The 21,283-nt window shown below is 42.1% G+C and overlaps 1 long non-coding RNA gene across 1 annotated transcript in view; it reads left to right on the top strand.

The window, feature by feature from the left end:
• The window catches only part of LOC144260934 (uncharacterized), a 32,607-nt gene that overhangs the window by 7,722 nt on the left and 3,602 nt on the right, over positions 1–21,283 (top strand). Inside the window, exon 2 of the long non-coding RNA XR_013345076.1 lies at positions 8,605–8,707. This is a non-coding gene — a long non-coding RNA (uncharacterized LOC144260934). The remainder of the gene's footprint in view (positions 1–8,604; positions 8,708–21,283) is intronic.

Below are 21,283 nucleotides of genomic sequence, written 5' to 3'. Positions count from 1 at the left end.
GCTTTGAGCAGGAGGTTGGACTAGATGACCTCCTCAGGTCCCTGCCAACCCTTATATTCTACGATTCTGTGATTCTAATGCCCAGGACATGAATGTATACCCAGGTGGTCAGGGATGGAACCCCATGTTCTGGGTGTCCCTAAACCTCCATCTGCCATAAGATGGGACTGGCTGACAGGATGGATCACTTAATGTTGCAGCAAAAATCTAGTTCCAAACCATGGCTCTTCACAACCCGCCACTTCCCATGCAGAAAAAAACACCAAAGGGGAGTTATCAAGGGGTAAGGTCACAGGCTTGTGTTCCTTTGAAGTTCTACCACATCCTCCCCTTCTGGAGGTGAGGCTGGCAGCAGAGTTGAAAGGCTGTGTGTGTGATCACCAGTTCTACAGGAGGAATGGGGCCAGATCTCTCAGATCTCATCCCACTTTTGTTCCTTTGGGTCTGCTTTCCCTGCCTTCTTGCCTGCCGCAGTTCCCTCTGTCATGCTCTCGCTGCAGTGATGGCATTACTGTTATACTTTGCATTGGAAGTCAGCTGCCCTAAGAGGGAAACCTGCCTCAGAGCTTTTCACAACTCCTGCCCTACTCTGGTTGTCTACCCTCCCCCACTGTATGTTGCAGTGGCAGGGGAAAGGGTGGTGGAGACTGTGGAGTATGTATGTGGTGGATGTGGGGGAAAGAACCTACTAGTAGATAGAGAAAGTCATCCCCTCTACATGGCTTCTTCACCTCACAGTGTTAAAAAAAATCAGAACTAAAACCGAGTAATCAAAATTACTGTGTAATACACAGCAGTGTTGACTGTAGCCAACGTTCCACTCTTGACAAATGCAATCCCTTTACAGTAGCTTGCCTAACCAAAATGAAAACAAAATGCTGACCAAGAAGCAGTCACTGATAAAAACATCCTTCTCTAATGTTTTTAATTTTAGGCTCATTGATTTTTGTTCTTGTTATACACAATTGCACGAGGGTTGTATCTTGAGATGCAGAATTAACGCAGGAAGCTAAAGCCTTTAAAAAAGAGGGAATGGTGAAGGTGTTTTCCATTTGAAGGCTTTGGAACGGTGTACATTGGAAAACTGATGGGATTTCAGACTTCTTTTTTGTTTTCAAACATTTCCATACGTATTAGAGCAGAAGTATTTCCAAAGCTGTTATTGATTTGGTTTTGACTTGTCAGAGTTATATAGTCATTTCTATTCCTGTTACTTTGGCAGCTGCTGTAAAGTATTCCAACTCTGATGCTTTCCTTACCCTTCTTTGTGTGTACTGTATTGAACTGTGCTCACCTGTGACTTCACATGCAAAGCTCACATTGCACTAGATTGGTAACTTGACGTATTTTGGAGGCTGCCACGTTGTTCTCTAGAACTTTGGGTTTAATTGGAAATGAAGAAGGCATACTTCCCTTTATTGATTATACAGTACTTGGTTCATATTTTGCATCATGGCAGGGGGTTAGACTAGATGACTCTTGCTGTCCTTTCTAACCCTATGGCTCTATGATTTTAAAGCTATTGGTTTCAAACATAGGGGTTAGAAACTCTTTTTTATGAAAGCTCAAATTCTGATGTTCTTGGGTCCCTAGTCAAGTATCTGTTGTGCCTATGTCTTAATCCAGTCTTGCCTAAGTGTGTATGTGAACTCCACTGAGGGAGAATGAAGCCTGAGGAGTGCATGTGGTCTTTTTTTTTTTTTAACCTTGCCAACTGTGCTGTGAGTGGCATCTCATTTTGGCACCTCAGGTGGGCAAAGCTTAGCATGTGGATGGAGTTGAGGAAGAATACTGCTGCTGCTTTTTTCCAGTTTGAGTCAGGTTTGCATGATAAACTCCTTGGAGGATGGACTCTGTTATTTTGTCAACACATTGTATAGTGAGATGGCAGTGTGAGATGGTACATAAAGCCACTCTCCTCCTCTAGGTTGGAGAAGGGCTAAAAGGGAGACATAGTGGCTGAGCGTACACAGCCTGCAGCTTTGCTGTTCCTCTCCCTGGCTTCTGAGAAGCTTCAGAAAACCACACTATACAGAGCAGGGTCTGCTGTGTCTGCAATGGGATGGGAGGCATAGGGAGATCACAGTCCCTGCTCCCTTAGTGAAGGGGTGGACGGGTTCTGTATCCCCAGCCACCTTATGCAGATATGTCAGGGGTGGGGGCTCAATAAGTGCCCTTCTCCTTTGCCAGTGTCCCTACAGTTGAGGGATGGGGCACTATGCTCTCTGACCCCCTCTGTCCACAAGCTCTACTGCATTGTTTTTTGGGGCAGGACAGGGACCAGTAGTCCACCTGAGAGATCCAACAGAGAATGAAAGAAGAAGTAAGTACATGCCCACAGCCCTTGAAGCTCTGTCTGTCCCACAATAGCATTTCTGTGCTGTTATGAGGGAACCTTACGTGGGTTCCTTCTCAGTCATCCCATCAGGGATCTGGGTTTATTCCTGGTTTGGTGATGGGACTTCTCAGGCCTTAATTCTCAGTCGAGGGGATCTGGCTGTGGTCCAGATCTCCAAAAGAGATGAGACAAATTCACAGTAGGACCACTTTTGGGTCACTACATGACCTTCCTCTCTGATAAAGCCTTGTCACCATATCCCTGTGGATCTCTCCAGTGGTACCCAGGGTTTTGAAGCACCTCACCATTACCTGCCCTAAGCATGAGGAGGTCTTGGCTGTGCCTGCTGTAGATCAACTCCCTGAAACTGCCAGCCTCTGGCAACACAAGTTCTGCCTTCCAAGCCTCCACAGGCCTAGCGCTCTCCGCACAGGTAGCGAAAGGCATACACCAACCACTGAGTCCCTTGGGGCTTTTCCTGCTATGCCCAGCCCCCTGTGCACTGAACACTCACAGAATTACCAGGCCTTCTGTTCCCAGAGGAACAGTTTGCTCTAGCTTGTAAGATTTAACTCAAGAACACCATTGTGATTAACACCACAGCACTTAAATATATTTATAATGAAAACAAGAATAAGTTAATTGCCAAAGAACAGAGATTCAGGTGACAGTGAGAAATAAGAATATTGGAAACAAATGGGTTACATATAAAACAAAATAACACACTTTCTAGAGACTAAACAAACAAGATGTACTCTTGTCTAAAGAAGATTATCTCACCCCAAGTTCTCTAGAGTGTTTTCAACCAAGCCTGGTTGAGATCCCACTTTCCTGGAACAAATTCGCTGTCAAATTACTTCCTAGGTGAGGAGTGACAGGATGTCTTCCAGGTCCCCCAAATATAGTAGAGTAAACATTTTGATATGACCTGAAGATAGGGTCCTCCCGCCATTTGCTTTGTTGTGTTACTTGTCTCTTCAAAGTTTTTTACAATCTTTCATTACCATTTGATTCAGGCTGGTGGGAAGAGACCCACTATGAAACATACAATGCTTAACTTACGTAAGTAGATAAACATTTCTGGTGTGACAGAATGTATTTTTCACCTTTGCTGGTCACCAGTCCCTAGACACAGTCCCTTAAGAACATAATTTTCAGTGTGTATACATGATTCCTTATACAACATCCATACATGCGTTTTGCAATGATATTGATGACCAGTGTGACACTGGCTTTTATTTGAGATCTCACATGACACATTTTGGTGAACTAGAATGTAAATACCAGACTCAGGAAATCCCTGTAATCCCTCTGCACCCCCTTGCTAGTTGGCATTATGAGGTCCTTGTGTCAAATCCACAATAACTGATGCCCCCACCCCAAAATCCAACCCTATTCCAAACAGAATTTTCTGTGATCATGGGGAGTACCCTGTATCCACTAACCTAGGAGGGGCTCAGATACTACAATGATGGGAACTAGAACAAAACCTTAACATAGAGAATTCCCTCCCACCCCCCCACAGGCAAACTTTAAATATGTTCTCTTGTTAATAGTTGCCAAAGATACACAAAATTTTCTGACTCAAAGGAATGAAGTTTGGGAACGAGCCCCAAGACGACAGTACTACATTCAGACTTTGTTCCTTCCTCCACATATACACCTCTAACCTGATATAACTCTGTCCTCGGGAGCCAAAAAATCTTACCGTGTTATAGGTGAAACTGTGTTATATTGAACTTGCTTTGATCCACCGGAGGGTGCAGCCGCCCCCCCCCCCCAGCACTGCTTTACCACGTTATATCCGAATTCCTGTTATATTGGGTCGTGTTATATCGGGGTAGAGGTGTATTTTCCCTTCTCATCAAGCAAGCACTTCCTGAAAGTAGAATTCTCTGTTTCTAGATGTTACCCTATACATAATCCTACTGTAACGTCCCAATTGCCTATTGGGAAGCTGTCTTAACATTGTGGCTAATACATTGCCTACCATGATGAATGGTGGCTTACCAAAGGGCAGTGCTATTTTTTCAGTTGAATTGTTTTCTAATCAGAAGTATCTGAGCTGGCCTTGGTGGCAGTGGAGCCCAGGAGGCCTGCATTAGCTGTCTTATTAAAATTGGGGATCAGTTTATTGTTTTTGTGCAAGACAGTTTCCAGGAGGCTATCTGGCTAAATTAATAGAAACCCCTAAATAAATAAAGCAAGAGTGTTTAACTTTATTGCTGGGTGCAAGGAAACAGCAGCCTGAAATAATTCATTTTGCTAACAGGCAAGAGGGAGCTGTTCACAAGTTAGCAAGGAAAAGCAATTTTTTTATTCTTCTTTGTACAGTTTCACAGACTTTTCTGAAAGCTTGAAAAAAAAGAGCTTGTAGTTTATACATGGTTGCTCCAAGCTGCTTATAAATTGAAATTGGTTTAAAAAAAAATTAGTTCATCACATCTTAATTCCTTGTGCCAGGAAAAATAAAAACTAAAAATTGTTTCTGCAATGTTCTTGTATTGTGTGTGGATTTCATATACTTAATTAGCAACATCATAAAACCGTATCAGTTCATGTTAAACTGGGAATTTTGTTCAATGGTTAGTCTCTGGTTTGGCTATTTAGTGTCTGATTACTTTTACTTAGTTTAAGGTGCTCTGAGTTATTCCCAGTATCTTGAAAGAAGTAAAGTGACACAGTCAAATCATTCTCTCTAACCTCAGAGTTTTACTTTGCTTTGTTTATAAAACATTCACAGTTTTAAAAGTAACATTATTGCTTACTGGTGTTGTCCTGCTTCCGTTTGAATGCTGATATCTTTCTAACTTTTTTCTTATGAAGACAAGGCTAAAATGACTTTGTGCTGCTTAACATAAAAGAATAAAAATTAGAGTTAGGAAAAGTCTTCTAGTGCATTCCCTACAGCAGTGATTTCCCAACTGTTGATACCAGTTTATAAAACTAAGACTTTGGCTGTTTCAGCGTCTAGTCCACAATGACCCTTAGGCTGTTCCAAACCCTGGTGTTGTTTTGGAATACTCCAGACTCCATTGTGTGTTAGAACGTGTATAGTTATATGATAGGGCATCTCAAGCATAGGGAATAAAGATTTTCCTCCTCCTTCTTGCAAGGACTATGTTAAGGCTACCTTTATTGCAGCTCCAAGCTCTTGGAACTGAATGGGGTTAAACAACGGGTATAGCAGGTTGGAGATTTTTGAAATGTAGGTTTTAGTAAAACTTTTTGTTGAAACTTTTTTATGCAACATCTTTCCTCTGAAAAAAACAGAGCTGGTTAAAATTTTCCAATGATCAAAAATACTAGAACTTTAGACACTTTTTGAAAAAAACAGTAAAAATGTTGAGAAAATTTCAACATGTATCATTTCTTTTACCAACTAGAACACCAAATGCTCCCCACCTGAAAACCATGGAGTGGGGGCAGGCTGTGGGCAGATATGCTAACTAGTTTTCCAAGCTGCATCTCACAAAAGACTCTTGCAAATTACTGACCCCACCAGCATAATAGGGAATTTCCAAGAAGGCATGGTGTCTCCCAGGAGTGGGTGATGAAAACAAGAATCGCCGTACAGGGTCAGACTCATGGTCCATTTAGGGTTGCCAACTTTGTAATGGCCTCTTCTCCTGAGGCCCCATCTCTCCCCCCTTCTTCCATCGCTCACTCTCCACTCCCCCCCCTTGGTCACTTCCCTCCTGTCCTGGGACTCATCTGCTGCCTGCAGCACCAGGCTGGGAGGAGCTGATGGGGAGCTTGCTTGCCTGCCCAGTCAGGGCACAATGGTGCAGGGGGGTGTTGGTCCCCGGAGCACAGTGGGCTGGGGCACAGTGAAACAAAGCGGTGGTCAGTTCCCATAACAAGGGGTCAGGACCAGGGCAATCGGGGCACCGCTGGAATCAGACCTTAGAGTAAGGCGGTGGGGCGGAGAGGGGTCAGTCACCATAGTGACGGGCTGGGGAATCGGGGCATGGCGGGGAAGAAGGGGGGGCGGACAGGACCCCCCTCAGGCAGCGGCACCTACCTCTTGGAGCCTGGTCCAGAAGCCAGCCACTGCTCTCTGTCAGGTGTCAGCAGCTGAGCAGAGAGCAGCTCCTCCATGTGGCTCCAGCCACAGCTGCTGCCCTTCCCACACCCCTCCCCAGTGGGGGAGGTTGGTTTCTGTGGTCAGCTGGACTTTTAGCGTCTGCCAAGTTCATGTTTCAACTGGATGTTCCAGTTGAAAACCGGACACCTGGCAAGCCAAGGTCCACCCAGTTCAGTATTCTGTCTCTGACAGTGGTTCGTGCACGATATTTCAGAGGAAGGTATAAGAACCCTGTAATGGGATAATCTGTCCCCATGTTAGGTCATGTTCTGATCTCTAGTAGTTAGAGATTGGCTTAAACCCTGAAGCATGGGTTTTAATATTTATTTAAAAATTAGGAGTGATTTGTGCTCCTAAGTCACTTGGATGCTTTTTGAAAATCCCATCCTAAACTATTAAAACTGTAAGGCTCTTGTGACTTCCCTTGTGAACTTCACTACCTTGTTTATGTACCAAAATTATCTATCCTTTCAAACATGAAGACCTCAATTAGCAGAGAAACCATCCTTTTTGGTGTCCTGCTATTTGGCTTTTAGAGTTTCATAGGATGCAAATCTTTTTCTCCTTTAAACAATGCTACACTTAAGTGACCATTTTAAATCTCTTTCTCGTGATGTGTAGCAATACAGGTGGCCACCATGGGTAACTGAAAAAGGATGACAAGTCCTTTTTAGTGCTTCTAAAAATGAGGACAAAACTCAGTTAACCAAATAATGTTTCGTAGAAAGCATGCACAAACCTTAACTTATTGTCTATTTCTTGTATAACAGCGTCTTGAGGAATTCTGGAAGCAGGTACTTGAACTCAGTATTTTTCAAAATTGTAGCAAATCTGTAGTTCTGCTTTCACTGTGTCCACTTTCAATTGATTACTTTCATTTCACCATGCGTAATTCATTAACAAAAATATCCTTTCAGGTTATGCATTACTGCATGAAATGGAAAATATGTAAGAACCTATTTTTTTTTCAGATTTTTGAAGTTTCTGCTTCTGCTTGAATTTGCCATTTTGAAAATCTTGAGGTATTTCTTTTTAACACTTGTGCAGTCTTGAAATTCTGGAGACAAAATGACTCCCTTGATTATACAAAATTCTTCTTATACTTTGTCCATATCAATATCTTTATCAGTTTTGAATGTTTCAACAGTTTCTGTAAATTCTTTAAAAGAATGCTATTTTCCCAATAAGACAGGATTTTTTTAGTGCATATTATTTTCAGTGAATCATCTTTCATAAATATTTTCTAGTCCACTGATTTTAAAGAAAAGCAGAAAATTTGTTTCATACTTTCTTCATTCACTTTCACTGAGATTCTTCTGTTTGGAGTTCAAAACACAACCATAAAATTTCATTTATTCTACATTTTAGTTTATTGTCTAGGTTGGACGTCAGTTTGAACAGTGAAGTTACTGTGAGCAAGTTTGACTCCAGAGCTTCAGTACTATCTGTGAATGTTTTTCGAGCATGGTTCAAGAAGAAATAGTACAACTTAGCATCTCCAAAACGACCCCATATTACTTTACAGCATTTATCTTCCACCAAAGATTGAAAGTAACTTGTAAGCCCTTTTCAGCACATTGCCAGTTGTTCAATGAGCAAGTACAATTGACAGCCAAGGTGTGACTACGTGATGTAGAATTTTACTGTATTACCCCAGCAAATTGGCAAAACTCTTTAAAGCTGTTGAATGCTCAGTGATCGAATTCTAAAATGGCTGTAAACCTTTTAAACTAGGTTTTCTACATCAATGTTTAGTTTGGTTACTGCAACTCTTGTGCTACTGTGTATGACATGAGCTAAACAATCGGTAACAAGAATGTCACTTTTTTCTCTGTTTTTGGAAAACCGTTAAATTTAGAATAATTAGCACCCACATTGTCTCCTATATGTGCTGATACATTTGATAATTTTAGTCCAAACTCATCAATCCTATCGATTAGGTTGGTAGCGATTTGCTTGAGAAATTTCATGACAGTCTTCAAAAAAATCTAATAGTATTGAATACCGGTAACACAGTGGAGTACCTTAAAATATGTGGGAAGCCTTTCATGGAATCTTTGTTGGAAGTACCAGTTCTTTTGAATAGTAAATGTTCTCTTTAAGGTCATCTGTACACTTTGAAATAGAATATGGGGCTAGCCCGTTTTCACAAAGTGCTTTTGATTTACTTTGTCCACAGGATACGCTTTTAAGGAGTTTTGGAATCAGTGAAAATAGAACTATCAACTTCTGCTGTCATCCACACTTTGATGAGTAGTTGCTTAACAACATGAAATGTTTTGGTGAGTTCTGCTACAGTAACTCATAAAGAGCATGAACTTTGGAAAAAACTTTGTCACAACCCAATGGCCCCCTCCTTCAGGGGGTCCCTTTGGGAGGCATATCAGCAATGTATGTTGCTAATGCTGTTGCAGGTATTGCAAGGTATTTTGGGAAGGGTTAAAGGTGTGAGTGTGGAGTGAAAGGTTCCTTTGCAGGTTGCAAGAGGCTGAAGAGAGAGGGAGAGAGAAGAGAACGGGTTAACTCGACGCTTCAGCTCAGTCTGAAGATCAGATGCTGGCTTCAGTCCAAGGTCGCGGCGCGAACTGACTCTGTGCAGCCCAGAAGCCTGCAGCTGTATCTGTATCTCACCCAACCCCAGCCAACCATGAGAAAAGAGAAGTAAGATGAACAAGATGGTAGGGGATTACAAAAACTAGTGAGAATGTGAAGGTTAGCGAATGGGAACATAACCCTGAAGCTGATGTGTTTTGGGGAAGCCAAGAAAGCCTCGGAAGGTTGGTTTGGACTGGTACAGAGAGCACAGGGGGACAGAGGTCCCTGAATGAAATGCCCGCAGAAGAACCCAGGACTTAACCACCCCCCACCCCAAGAGCTGAAGCAAGTCGGAGATCAACAGCGGACCCTAGATGGCCTGTGCACAGGACAGAACTCTCGTCTACCCTTCCCCCTCTTCTTCTTATGTTACACCCAGGCTTGGCCAGCCTCGGGTTGTGCATGTGTGAGTATGAAAGTGGGTTAGGGCTGGGGCACTAATGCTTTCTTTCTTCCTATGAGTGACGTGGGAGCATTCCCAGCACTCACCGCTGTTGTTTTATTAATAAAGCTTTAAAATTTAGTCACTTGGTGTGCTCCTTCATCTCCTCCCCTAACGATCCTGCAGCCTCAGCCTGATCACCTGATGCCTCAGGCAGATTGGTAACATAAATCTGTCACAACTTTGAATCTTTGAACTTTTGTCATCTTTGGCAGTTTTAATGCAATATATTACATTACCTTTACCTCAAATTGAAACATCAGTGTCACACTTACAGTAGCCGCAAAATGCATAGTTATCTCATATCCTACTTTTAATGAATTTAAATTCTTTTTCTTAAGTCACTGATAAACCTCTTGGGATGGTGATTCCAGTGATAAATATAGTGCACCAATGTGATATAAAAGTGGCAGAGGCCACCAGGTTTTTTTTTATTTGTAACACACTTGGAGTTCCCTTGTAGGGAGCTTAAGTATGGTGGCGCCCACTTGCACTGCCCAACAATCTCAGGGAGCTCAGGTATGGTGGCCACCAGAGCTCCATAGATCCAGACCAAGCTGGGTTGAAGATAAGGGTCATGATAGAAGGGACTGAAAGCCCTTGCAGGCTGGGGCCAATGAGTGAGGCTCCTGGGTCGGGTGAGAGGAGAGGAGCCAATGTCTGAATAGGACTGCTGTGCCTGCAGGGAGAGTGAGAGAGAAATCTGGAGCCAGTGTGACTCTGAGCTGGGGAGAGAGAGAGAAGGCCTAGCCAGAGAAGACCTAGCCACTGAGCTGGCAAAAAAAGGTCTGTTTCCTTTCAGGAGCAGAGTTACTTCTGGGGAAATTCTGTGCCACTGTGCACGTGCAGAATTCATGTCCCCCTGCAGATTTGTTGTTTTTTTTCTCCTCAGAATATAGATTCTGCAGGAGAGGTGCTGCAGTTACAACTTTCACCCACCAGGGACTGCTGTGGCACCAGAAAAATGGGCAGCCAGCATGTGGAGAGGGAGGGGGAAGAGGCTGTGTTCCTCACAGTGGGGGTACAGGACAGACAGAGCGGGGCACACTGGCTGCTGGAGGGTCACAGACTGGGGTTCAGAAAGTCTAGCGGGAGAGACAGACTGGTGCACGGGCTTAGGAGCTAGTGGGATGACAGCATTGAGCCAGGGGCTGAATGGGGGAGGGTGTCGCTGGATGGGGGTGCAGGGACAGGGAGGTAGGAGGATGCAGGGACACAGGAGGATGGGGTAGATGTGCCAGACTGAATGGGAGAGGCTAGAGGTCAGCCAGGGTCTGCATGGGGGAGGCTCCCCTACTCCTTAACAATCCCCCCTGAAAACCCTGTTCCATACTTCTCCCACCCATACCCAACAACCCTGCAGGTTCACTTCCAGGCTTCTCCCCTCCTCAGCCCCTCCATTATCCCAGACTCCCTCAAGCCTTTGCCCTGCTTCTGAGGGGTGCAGGAAATACATTTCTGTATTGTAGTTTAAATGGAAGTTCTGTATTAATATGCCTAGTAAGGAATCTATTTGTCAAAAAAAAATTCCCGAATCTTTTTTTTTGGTCTGTATTGTTACAGACATAGTTGCTGACAGATACTTTGAAATAAATTACCAAAACAATTGAAACTGGAGTGATGATTTATTTTGATAAAATATACAAAATTTTGTAGAATTTTAACATATTATGTGCAGAATTTTTAATTGTTTTGGCACAGAATTCCCCCAGGAGTACAGAGTGGAAGAGTATTCATAGAACAACCCAGAGCCCTACCCCTCAGTGAGAGTGAGAGGGCTTCGGGGAGGGATTAAAGATTTTATTAATCATTTTCTAAATTACAAAATCCAAAGTGCCAAAAAGAGGTAATTTTAAGCATCATTCTTGATACATGAGGAGGACAAAGGACAAATATGCCAAAGTGACTGTCCTCCTTTAAGGAGGACAAATGGGTACCTATACCAGGGGTTCTCAGCCTTTTTCTTGCTGAGGCCCCTCTCAACATGCTATAAATATGCCAAGGCCTGGCTGGGGGGAAAGGGGGAGGAGTGAGTGCAGGGCTCTGGATTGGGGGGGACACCCTTGGACATAGGCATAGTTTTACTTCTATTCTGGGGGGCAAGGGCTGACGGGGCTTGAGCCAGCTCTGCCCGGCAGGGTCCAGGGAGGGAGCGCCACCTCCACCCCCTGATTCACTCAGGCAGCCACCCAGCCTGTCTGAGCTGTAGGGGGATGCAACCAAAAAATATAACTGAAAGGGGGGACTCAGTTCAAAAAGTTTGAAAACTACTCAGGGTGCAGATAGTGGGGTAGCTAGGGGCTGAAGGCAGGTAGTGGAGTAGCTAGGGGCTGTGTACGGGTCGGGGGGACTCCCAGTACAGCTCCCAGCTTCAGTGCCGGGAGGGGACACTGAGGCTCCTGGCTTCAGCCCCACACTGCTTCTGGCTTGTGGGGGTGCTGCGTCTCCCAGCTTCAGCCCCGCGCTGCTCCCAGCTTCAGCGCTGGGGCTTGGGGCAGTGACTTTCAGACACAGGGCTCTGCGGCCCCCGTGAAAGGGCTCATGGACCCCTGGTTGAGAACCACTGTTCTATGCAATAGAAAACAGTCGACAACAATGGAGATCAATGTACCTTCCCTGCTTGTGGGACCTGGAAGTATGATGGTTTACAGAAATTCATGGAAAGCTGTAATAAATCTTCATTGAGAATAATATGCAGTAAGGTTATGCAGGTCCGTGTGGATGGTTTCATTTAGTTAAGGTGGATCGTAGTGCATTTTTCAAATATGTTGTAATGTAGGTGTGATGGAATACTTCTTGACATGAATTAGCAGTAAGAGAGAGCTTTCCAAAAGAAATTTTAGATAAACCAGCTATATAGAGTAGGACCTAAGATTTCTTTGTTTTGTTTTATATTATTGAAAATGCATCTGGCCCTTTGAACTTTTGCTGATAGATAGCTGTACTGAAGTTAAATGCACACATGCTAAGTAACTTCACTATTATATTTTCCTTATATTAAAATCCAAACTTAAATCTTTGAATGAACATCTGTGGGATGAGTCCATTAACTGGCTTCAACATAGAAAATTCCAGAGGAGGAAGATTAAAAAGTCCAGTGTTCATTCACAACACATAAATCAGTTGCAGTTATTCACAAATCTCTGTTACAGTTAATGAATAAGAAATATAGGTTATTCAGTGTAGTGCACTGTCTTTAAAAGTCATCTCATTTTAATAAGCCAGCCTGGGTTTGATTCTGTCTCTCCCCCACAAGCCTGAATCATCTAACTCATCCTTGAAGACTTCTTTCTTCTCAACAAGAACTCAATTTTCTAATGCATTTATATTTTCCTCATTATTTCTCCTGGTGATCACAGTATTTTCACTGCACTTTTGCTAGTTAAGGTTCCCTCTGTATGTTTCTTAGTGTCTGATTTGATTTTCTTTGAAGTTAATGGCAAAAATTCTATTGACTCTAGTGGGTGCAGGAGTGAGGCTTACTGATTAGTATTCCATTTAATCCTCAATCCTACTGTAACCTGCTGTACAGTGTATATTACATATCTACCTCTGTCTGATCCCCACAGGATATGAATCTGTTAAAACTGAGCTACAGACCTGGTCCTTTAGCTTGAGCTGGAGAGGCTTGTGATTTTTTTTTTTAAAGCTGTGGAGGTCCCTGATGGGGACCAAGAAGGTAGTAGTTATTAAAGTAGGGGCTGGGAATGACCACATGAGGAGCTCAGCACCTCACAGGCCTTAAGCCAGGCAATTTTACTTCTTGGGCCTTATCCAGAGCTCATTTAAGTCAGTTGAAAGACATCTGTTGACCTCAGTTGTCTATGGGTCAGACCCCAAATATTTTCTTGTAAGTTCTGCAAAACCCTTATCTTCTGAAGAGATTTGCTGATATACTGTATTACTAGCTGCCAAAGTGACAATAGTCAAATCTGTTGTCTATTGATCTTTCCAAGACACTAAAAGATGTACGAAGTGTGACTTCCAACCTGGAGAAGCGTGTCAGATTTCCAACTGACTTGGCCAAGGGAGGAGGATCACTTTGCAACAGATGTTGGAACCCCATGCAGTTTTTTTCAAGGCAATTGTATTACACTTGTGAATGTTTTAATGTATGATTGCATTCTGTTCAACAGGGTGGGTTACCATAGCCCCTTCAGGTACAAAAAACAGAGGTTAAAGTGAGTTACTAAGATAGTAAACAGCTCAGAGAGGTACCACCCTGTTGGGTGGTTTGCATATAATTACTCAAACTGGGTTTTCCAGAGACCAAGAGGCAAAAAAAGAACTTGAGGATATATACATGGGGAGTTTAAACATACTAGTGGCCTTTATTTTGATTGAGAAAATGTACATGACATTTTGTCCAAGGAGAGGCCCCAATCCTGAAGTGTTGGAATGACTTTGGCCTTCTAGGCCACATAAGTCTGATGCCCAATTTCTGGTTTACTCAATTACTTACTCAATTACTGTTTGAGTAAGTGTGTAGAAAGTTTTTGGTTTTTATAATGATTTCTCTGTAATGCTTTTGTCCTTAAAATAATGTACTCTCTGTGGTAACTTGTAACTGTTGGCAATATACTGTTCATAGCCCCCAGAGAGAGAGCAGTTCACAGGGGCTGGCCTTAAGCCATACTGACTTGCTGGAGATATTAGTGTATAGCAGGGGGCTGTGAAGCCTTATAACACCTGATGAGAAGGGTAAGTGACAGTGACAGCTGGAAGAACAAGGAGTACTTGTGGGACCTTAGAGACTAACAAATGTATTTGAGCATAAGCTTTCATGGGCTAAAGCCCACTTCTGTGCCACAAGTATTCCTCTTCTTTTTGCTGATATAGACTAACACAGCTACCACTCTGAAACCAGTGACAGCTGGGAGCCTGAAACCTTAAGTGGGTGCACTTGAGGGACCATGGAAACAGTTACCCTGAAACTGTGATACACTGTATTGTCCATAGACCCCCCTGGGTTCTAGCTTAAGTCTTGGCTGCCATAGGCTGCACACGGTGCTAATTCAGTCTGTAGATGAAGATTGTACTGTTTAGTAGGTTTCCATTCTTAGACATGGCCACTTTTGGAAAAAATGGCAGACATCAATCCTAATATAGCTGTATTGTCCCCTTAAAGATAAGATACTATGAACATTTTACTCCAGCATTTTTATTAAGTATTCCTGAATCCTCCAGAAGATGAGACAGAGTAAACAGATGATCCCATCATTAAATAAATGTCAATGGAACAACAGCTAGAGACTACAAATTAGATCCTTTACACCATTAAATATATTTTTAAAAGGGTAAGTGGCTAGACAAGCTAGTTAATAACAAAGGGAAGGCTATTAAAAAGGGAAATGTCTGCAAAAAGACATTTTGTAATGTAGTCAGGAAATTTTGCATTACAGTATACTGGGCCAGCTGCTTCAGAAGGCTAATGACTAAACCTGGATATTCTTCATATTTTATGGAATTAATATAACTCCCATTCATTTATTATCTCCTTTTGACTATTACAAAATAGGTCTTGTGGAAATGATTGAATTTCTCTCTTAATAGAAAAAATGACATTTGGAAAAAAGTTGAATTATGCCATTGTACAATGTGTGACAGTTTTGGAATAATTATAGATATGGGGTAATTACTAGAATTACTAAATAATTATAGATATGGGGAAATTACTAGAATGGCTAAAATACATGTAGGTATCATTTTGTTTGGTTAAAACCAGAAAACATGAAACGTAACAACTTGGTCTTAGATGAGTCTGCTATTGGCTGTTTTCTGAAGTTTCTGTGGAGAGAAACACTTCAAAAATCCAACACTTGCCTTGTCATAATAGCTAATGCATCTGCTTCTGTGCTTGACCTCTCCTACTTTGCATACTAGAATTTTCTCCTCTTGGGCCTAATACTTGTTTCAGAGTAGCAGCCATGTTAGTCTGTAATCTCAAAAAGAAAAGGAGTACTTGTGGCACCTTAGAGACTAATAAATTTATTTGAGCATAAGCTTTCGTGGGCTACAGCTCACTTCATTGGATTCATCCAATGAAGTGAGCTGTAGCTCATGAAAGTTTATGCTCAAATAAATTGGTTAGTCTCTAAGGTGCCACAAGTACTCCTTTTCTTTTTTCTAATACTTGTGTTGCTCCACTCTAGTCAGTCCACACCAAAATTACCTTCTGTTTCTTCAACCTCCTTGGCTTATTTGCTGTCTAGAACCTCTGTTCTACATCAGTCATTCTGTTATCTAGTTCCTGGATTTTAGTTCATCAGTTTTAGCTGACTCTTATCCAGGGAGGAGAAAGAACTCTAATACTGAAGTGCAGTGTTCAGGTGCTCCAGTAAATATCTGACTACAGCTCAGGAGGGGTAAAGAGAAAGTAGCATGTGATCTGCCTTTTCCTGAATTGGTGCCATGTGGTGTTTCATCTCTCCTGTTTTTTCCTATCGAATTATTTTCAACTTGTGCACTCCTCTACAACTGCGAGGCATATTTCATCTGTAGCATTAGCAGAGGAGGTGCATAGAAATCTGGCATTGGGGAGCTTAAGCAACTTACAATTAGTTCTGCCGGTGTGAAGCTCTGCTTTCTATACTTTGATTTCATTAAGCTATATTTGCTTGAGGGACAACCAATAAAAATTGCCAAATGACCTGTTGGTTCCTTTTTTATAATAATTGAACAATATCTGACTTTCAGGATCTTCTTCTGAACGGATTGAGTTGAGCCTGTAAACAGTCTATTAAAGCTTTTCTAGGCTTTAACATCCTCACTTTCCTTCTTATACCCTGAGATGTCAGGCTGTCTGTCCAAAGTAACATCAGTTTCTTCATCTTTAAGAAACCATACGCACTGTTCTTACACGTCCTGATTTCATGCCTTCTGTCCCTACAAATCCGTCTTGATTTTTGGCAGAAGGGGAATAAATATTTAATAGGCTCTTTAGTCTAGCAGAGGAAGGTATAACACAATCTAATGGCTGGAAGTTGAAGCTAGACAAATTCAGACTGGAAATATGGTGTAAAGTTTTAAGTGAGGGTAATTAACCATTGGTAGAAATTACCAACGGTTGTGATGTATTCTCCATCACTTACAATTTTAAAATCAATATTTTGTTTCTAAAATTCTAGGAATTATTTTGGGGAAGTTCTATGGCCTGTGTTATACAGGAGGTCAGATTAGATGATCACAATGGTCCCTTCTTGAAATCTATGAATGTTTGTCTGTCTCAGAATGAATACTCCAGGAAGCCCGATTGTGTCTTGCAGGGGACAGAATGAAGCTGCCATAGTGAACTGTATGTTAAAATGAAGATCATGTAACAAATTAATAAAATACAATTACAGTGTAAGAAGGTTTAAATTAATTGGCTTACAAACATAATCCTAATAAGCAATGTTAGATCCTTGGAAACTGTTAAAAGTAGCTGCTGTAAAGGACTGTTGACAGATGAAATGTTCACCAAAATCAAATGCATCAAATATAAATAACTTACAAAGAGAGTCCTATAGTATTTCTATTTCAGATAGCAAAGGAGCTCTGTGGCAAAAATAGTTCTTGATAATAGAAGGCAAAAATTACAAAAAAAAAAATTAGAATGAACGTGTATACTTCCCCGTGGCCATAATCTTGGCAGGTCTAGTTATTTATGCTAAGAAGGTGAATTATTTATTCATTCTTACTACAGGACTGACATTTGGAACAACAACAGATGGTATTTCTCCTGGTTTATTTCAAAGTATGACAATTTCTTTTGATGTATTTAGTCATAGTTCACATAAATCAGAATGTACCTTTTATTATTGTATTTCCTTTGTCTCCATTTGCAAAGTACTTAATTTTATTGATGTGTTAATTTTCACATGGTTTAGTTGCTTAATTATGTAAAGAACCATTACAGTAGAGTCACTAGAATATCTCTAAGAAACCCCACTTGCCAAGGTAAAACTTTTTTTATGTGAGAGGGAGAGTAATTTCATTGCAAATATAAGTAAATTTGGTGGTAGGCTTTATAAATAAGTAAATCAGGCAAGAAGGATGTGTCTTTTAATTCTGAAATCTAAACATTACTGATTCAAAGAGTTTAAGTATAATCTCACAACTTCATTTTCACTTAATAGAAATAATATATTATTTTCTGTTTAAACAATATATCTGTGTAGATAATTCATAGAAATTTTTCTTTTAAGGCCAAGAGGGACCACTAAATCATTTACTTTGATCTCCTGTATATCACAGGCCAATAAATGTCACCCACTTACCGCTCTGTTGAGCCCAATAACTTGTGTCTAGCTAAAACATAACTTGTGTTTGGCTAAAGCACATCTTCCAGAAAGGCATACTGTATGTCTATATAAACATTCTAAACTTACTGTATGGCAATTTACGACTTGCTTTGTTTCTGACTTCTTTACATTATCGTATGGTACTCAAGAACTTGGGTGCAACTTCAGATGCCATTGAACCTGGAGATCTTTGAATTCCAACACACTGGTATTCTATTTGCTACCTGCTTACTATCTATTTGCCACTGGTGGTTTGCATAGTTCAGACCAAGTGAGAAGTAGCTCTGGAGAAATTAGCCTATTACGATTGGAAGGGAAAGTGAAGTCTTTCATATGTCAGAGGCACTTAAAAAAAAAAACTTTCTGTATTATATCTCAACATAGCTATAAGTCCTTTCAATATGTCATTGATTGAGAGAGGCAAGATCTCCTTCCAAGCAGGTGATTGGAGAAAAAGCACTGAGAACCACAAGGTGCCACTGGTCCGTGATTGAGGCTCATAGGTGCTGCAACAGTGCAAATAAGAATAGCTTCTATTTTTACTATTGTTTTAAGTTTATCTGGAGGATTTTATTGGGGGTCTTTTTGGTCGATCTTGGTCTTGCTCTTTCATTTTGACTTTTCTCATTCCTATAGTTTTGGAACTCCTGGTGGTGATGCTGGGTGTTTCAGATTGGGTTTTTCTAAGAACCAGAAAATGTTTCTTGCCCACTCCTAATCTGGTTACAGGTTTAATTCCACCACATTACAAACTACACTGAACTTGAAAATACAATAGAAGCTTTGTTATCGTCATGTTGGGGGAATATGGGTGTGCTGGTATGTCAAGAATTTTGGTTAACTAAGAGGGAGGCCGTTTGGGTGCAAGAGGGGGCTCAAGGCTGGGGGTGGGGGCATGGGAGGAGGTGCGGAGCGCAGACTGTGGGAGGGAGTTTGGATGGGGAAGGGGGCTCGGAGCAGGGGATTGGGGTTTGGGAGGGGTTTTGGGGTGCCAGATCCGGGCGGTGCCCACCTTGGGCGGCTCCCCGCAAGTGGTGACGTGTCTGTGCTACTCTTAGGCGGAGGCACAGCTAGGCGGTTTTGCGTGCTGCCCCCGCCTGCAGATGCTGCCCCCCCGCAGCTCACGTTGGCCATGGGTCCCCAGCCAATGGTAGCTGCGGAGCCAGTGATTGGGGCAGGGCAGAGGCAGCTAACAGAGCCCCCCCGGCCATTCGTCTGGCTAGGAGCAGCAGGGACATGTCACCACTTGCAGGGAGCCTCCCGAGGTGAGCGCTGCCCGGATCAGACACCCTGAAACCCCTCCTGCATCCCAACCCACTGCCCCAAGCTCCCTCCAAGAGCCCGTGCCCTATACCCAAAATATTGGTTTCTAGAGCTTTCTGGTTGGTAAAGTGCCGGATAACACAGCTTTTACTGTACATTGGGTAAAATAATCAAAAATTCCTATGCCCCATTTTCATAAGTGGAGGTTGTGTGATTTAACTGGGTGCAGAAATACTCGACAATGTACAGGGCCTGCCCTCAGTGTAATAAAATTATGTCTTTTCTGTTTGTGTGCACCCAGTTACTGGAGCCAGTAACATGGCAGAGGCAACTTTTGAAAACCTCTTGCTTGTGCTTTTACTCCTGTGTCAGGAAATGGGCAGAGCTTCCATGATGCACTGTTGAACATTTCGGTGGCATTTTCTGACCTGCCAAAGGCACCTGACACTGCAGGGCAAGAATTGGGCTCCTCAGCCACTTAAAAACTCAGCTATGAACCCCCTTGGCAGACATCATCCTCCCATTGAAGGATAGCCGAAGAAGCTATATGTATTGAAGAATAGTGTTTGCAGACTAATTCCTAATTGTCCCCGATCATTTGTTTACCTCTGTTATTTTAAATACACATTGAATATAATTTGATGCAGTGACACAATAAACTTTGTTGATGAAATAAAAAAGCTTCATTTATAAACATGTATTTGAAAAGAACAATATTCACCCATTGGCAGGCAGGCCAGCTGCAGTTACCACACCAGTACACCTGTAACAACAGAATCTTAAAAAATATATATTTTTTTAAATGAATGAACAAGTGCACACAGTGAAGCCCTGTACATGACAGAAACCATCTACCATTGCATGTCTCCTGGCCCTCGTTCTCCTTTCCCTGTTTGCTGTGCACTTGGTGCTGGCGTAGGGTGGTGGAAGCCTCCACAGGGGAGCTGGTTGGAATGGAGGGATGAATGGGGCAAGGTTGCCCTGCCAGCCAGTCCTGTCGGAGGCAGGGGGTTGGGGGAGTTGTATCTATACTGTGAAGCAGTGGGGCTCAAACCCTGGGTTCCAGCTTGATTTGGGATCAGACCATACGCCCCTGTAGGGTCCTAGGTCCGAGCCCAAGTCTGAAAGATTTGTGTGTAGATGAAAGTGGGGTTTGGGCTTAACCCTGAGTCTGAGCCCCATTCTTTTTAAAAAACCTGTATGTGTCAGTGATCAGCACTCATATAATCTCATTAATCCACCCTGCTTTAGTTATGTCAGCAAATTCAAGTCATCGTCCTCCATGCACTTCTTGTTCCTTTATTCTCGTTGTCATTCTCTGTATTCCTGTCTAAATGTTTTATTTTCTGCCACCCTCTGGGCACAGTCACCTCTACAGAGAAACCCTTTCTTAATGAAAAGGAGTCTCACTCTAGGCCAACTCCCTGTGTGGAAGCTTATTTTGATTTAGCTTAAACCTGTTCTTAAAGTGAGTTAAGCTAACTCAAAATAAATCTGGTTTTAATGGAAATAAGAGCTTCAGCCTTTTTGCACTATATTGGTGTAAAAGTAATACATTTAATTAAATCAGTGCTACTTTGAGTAGACAACTGGAAGAAGAGGAAAAGGCTTACCCCTCAATATTCTACCCCTCTATATCCTCACTGGGCAGTTTGGTTAAAACTTGGAAAAAATGATCAAAATGTGGTGGGTTTTTTTTTTCTTCTATGCCTCTTGTGATAAACTATATGTACATAAGAAGTAGTAGTTTCCAAAAAAGGGAGGAAGCTGTGCTGCCAGGAAAGAGGAGCACAGAGGGAATGTTGCTTGCAAAGATGGGGTAGGTGCTATTTGAGAGGCAGTCCCCTACCCTCTTTGAATTTGCACTAATTTCTCACCCACCAGGGGAGAATGCCTCAGGTACTCAGCAGGTTTAAGCTTATGCAGCTTCCCCAAGTAGCATATCCTCTTCCTGAGAAATGACAATACCACATCATTTATAGCATTATTATGTATATTCCAGAGGCTCCAGGATAGGATTGGGGCCCTGTTGTGTTTAAGTGCTGTACAAACTCAAAGACAGCCCTAGGCCCTGCCATAAAGAGTTCACAATCTAATAAATACACATAACTGCTCCTTCAAAAGTACCTAAGATTCCATTGACTTTCAGTAAAACTTAGGCTCCTAAATGATTTAGGCACTTTTGAAAATTTTACCTCAGGCTCATGAGTCCTGCTCACTCTGGTACTATTTAAGAATGAAAAAAATCCCAGGCCAATTTTTTAAAAATTTTATTT

Source organism: Eretmochelys imbricata, chromosome 2, assembly GCF_965152235.1.
Source record: "Eretmochelys imbricata isolate rEreImb1 chromosome 2, rEreImb1.hap1, whole genome shotgun sequence".
Lineage (NCBI taxonomy): Eukaryota > Metazoa > Chordata > Testudines > Cheloniidae > Eretmochelys > Eretmochelys imbricata.
The sequence above is the reverse complement of the archived record's forward strand: the minus strand, read 5'-3'. Positions and strand labels throughout refer to the sequence as shown.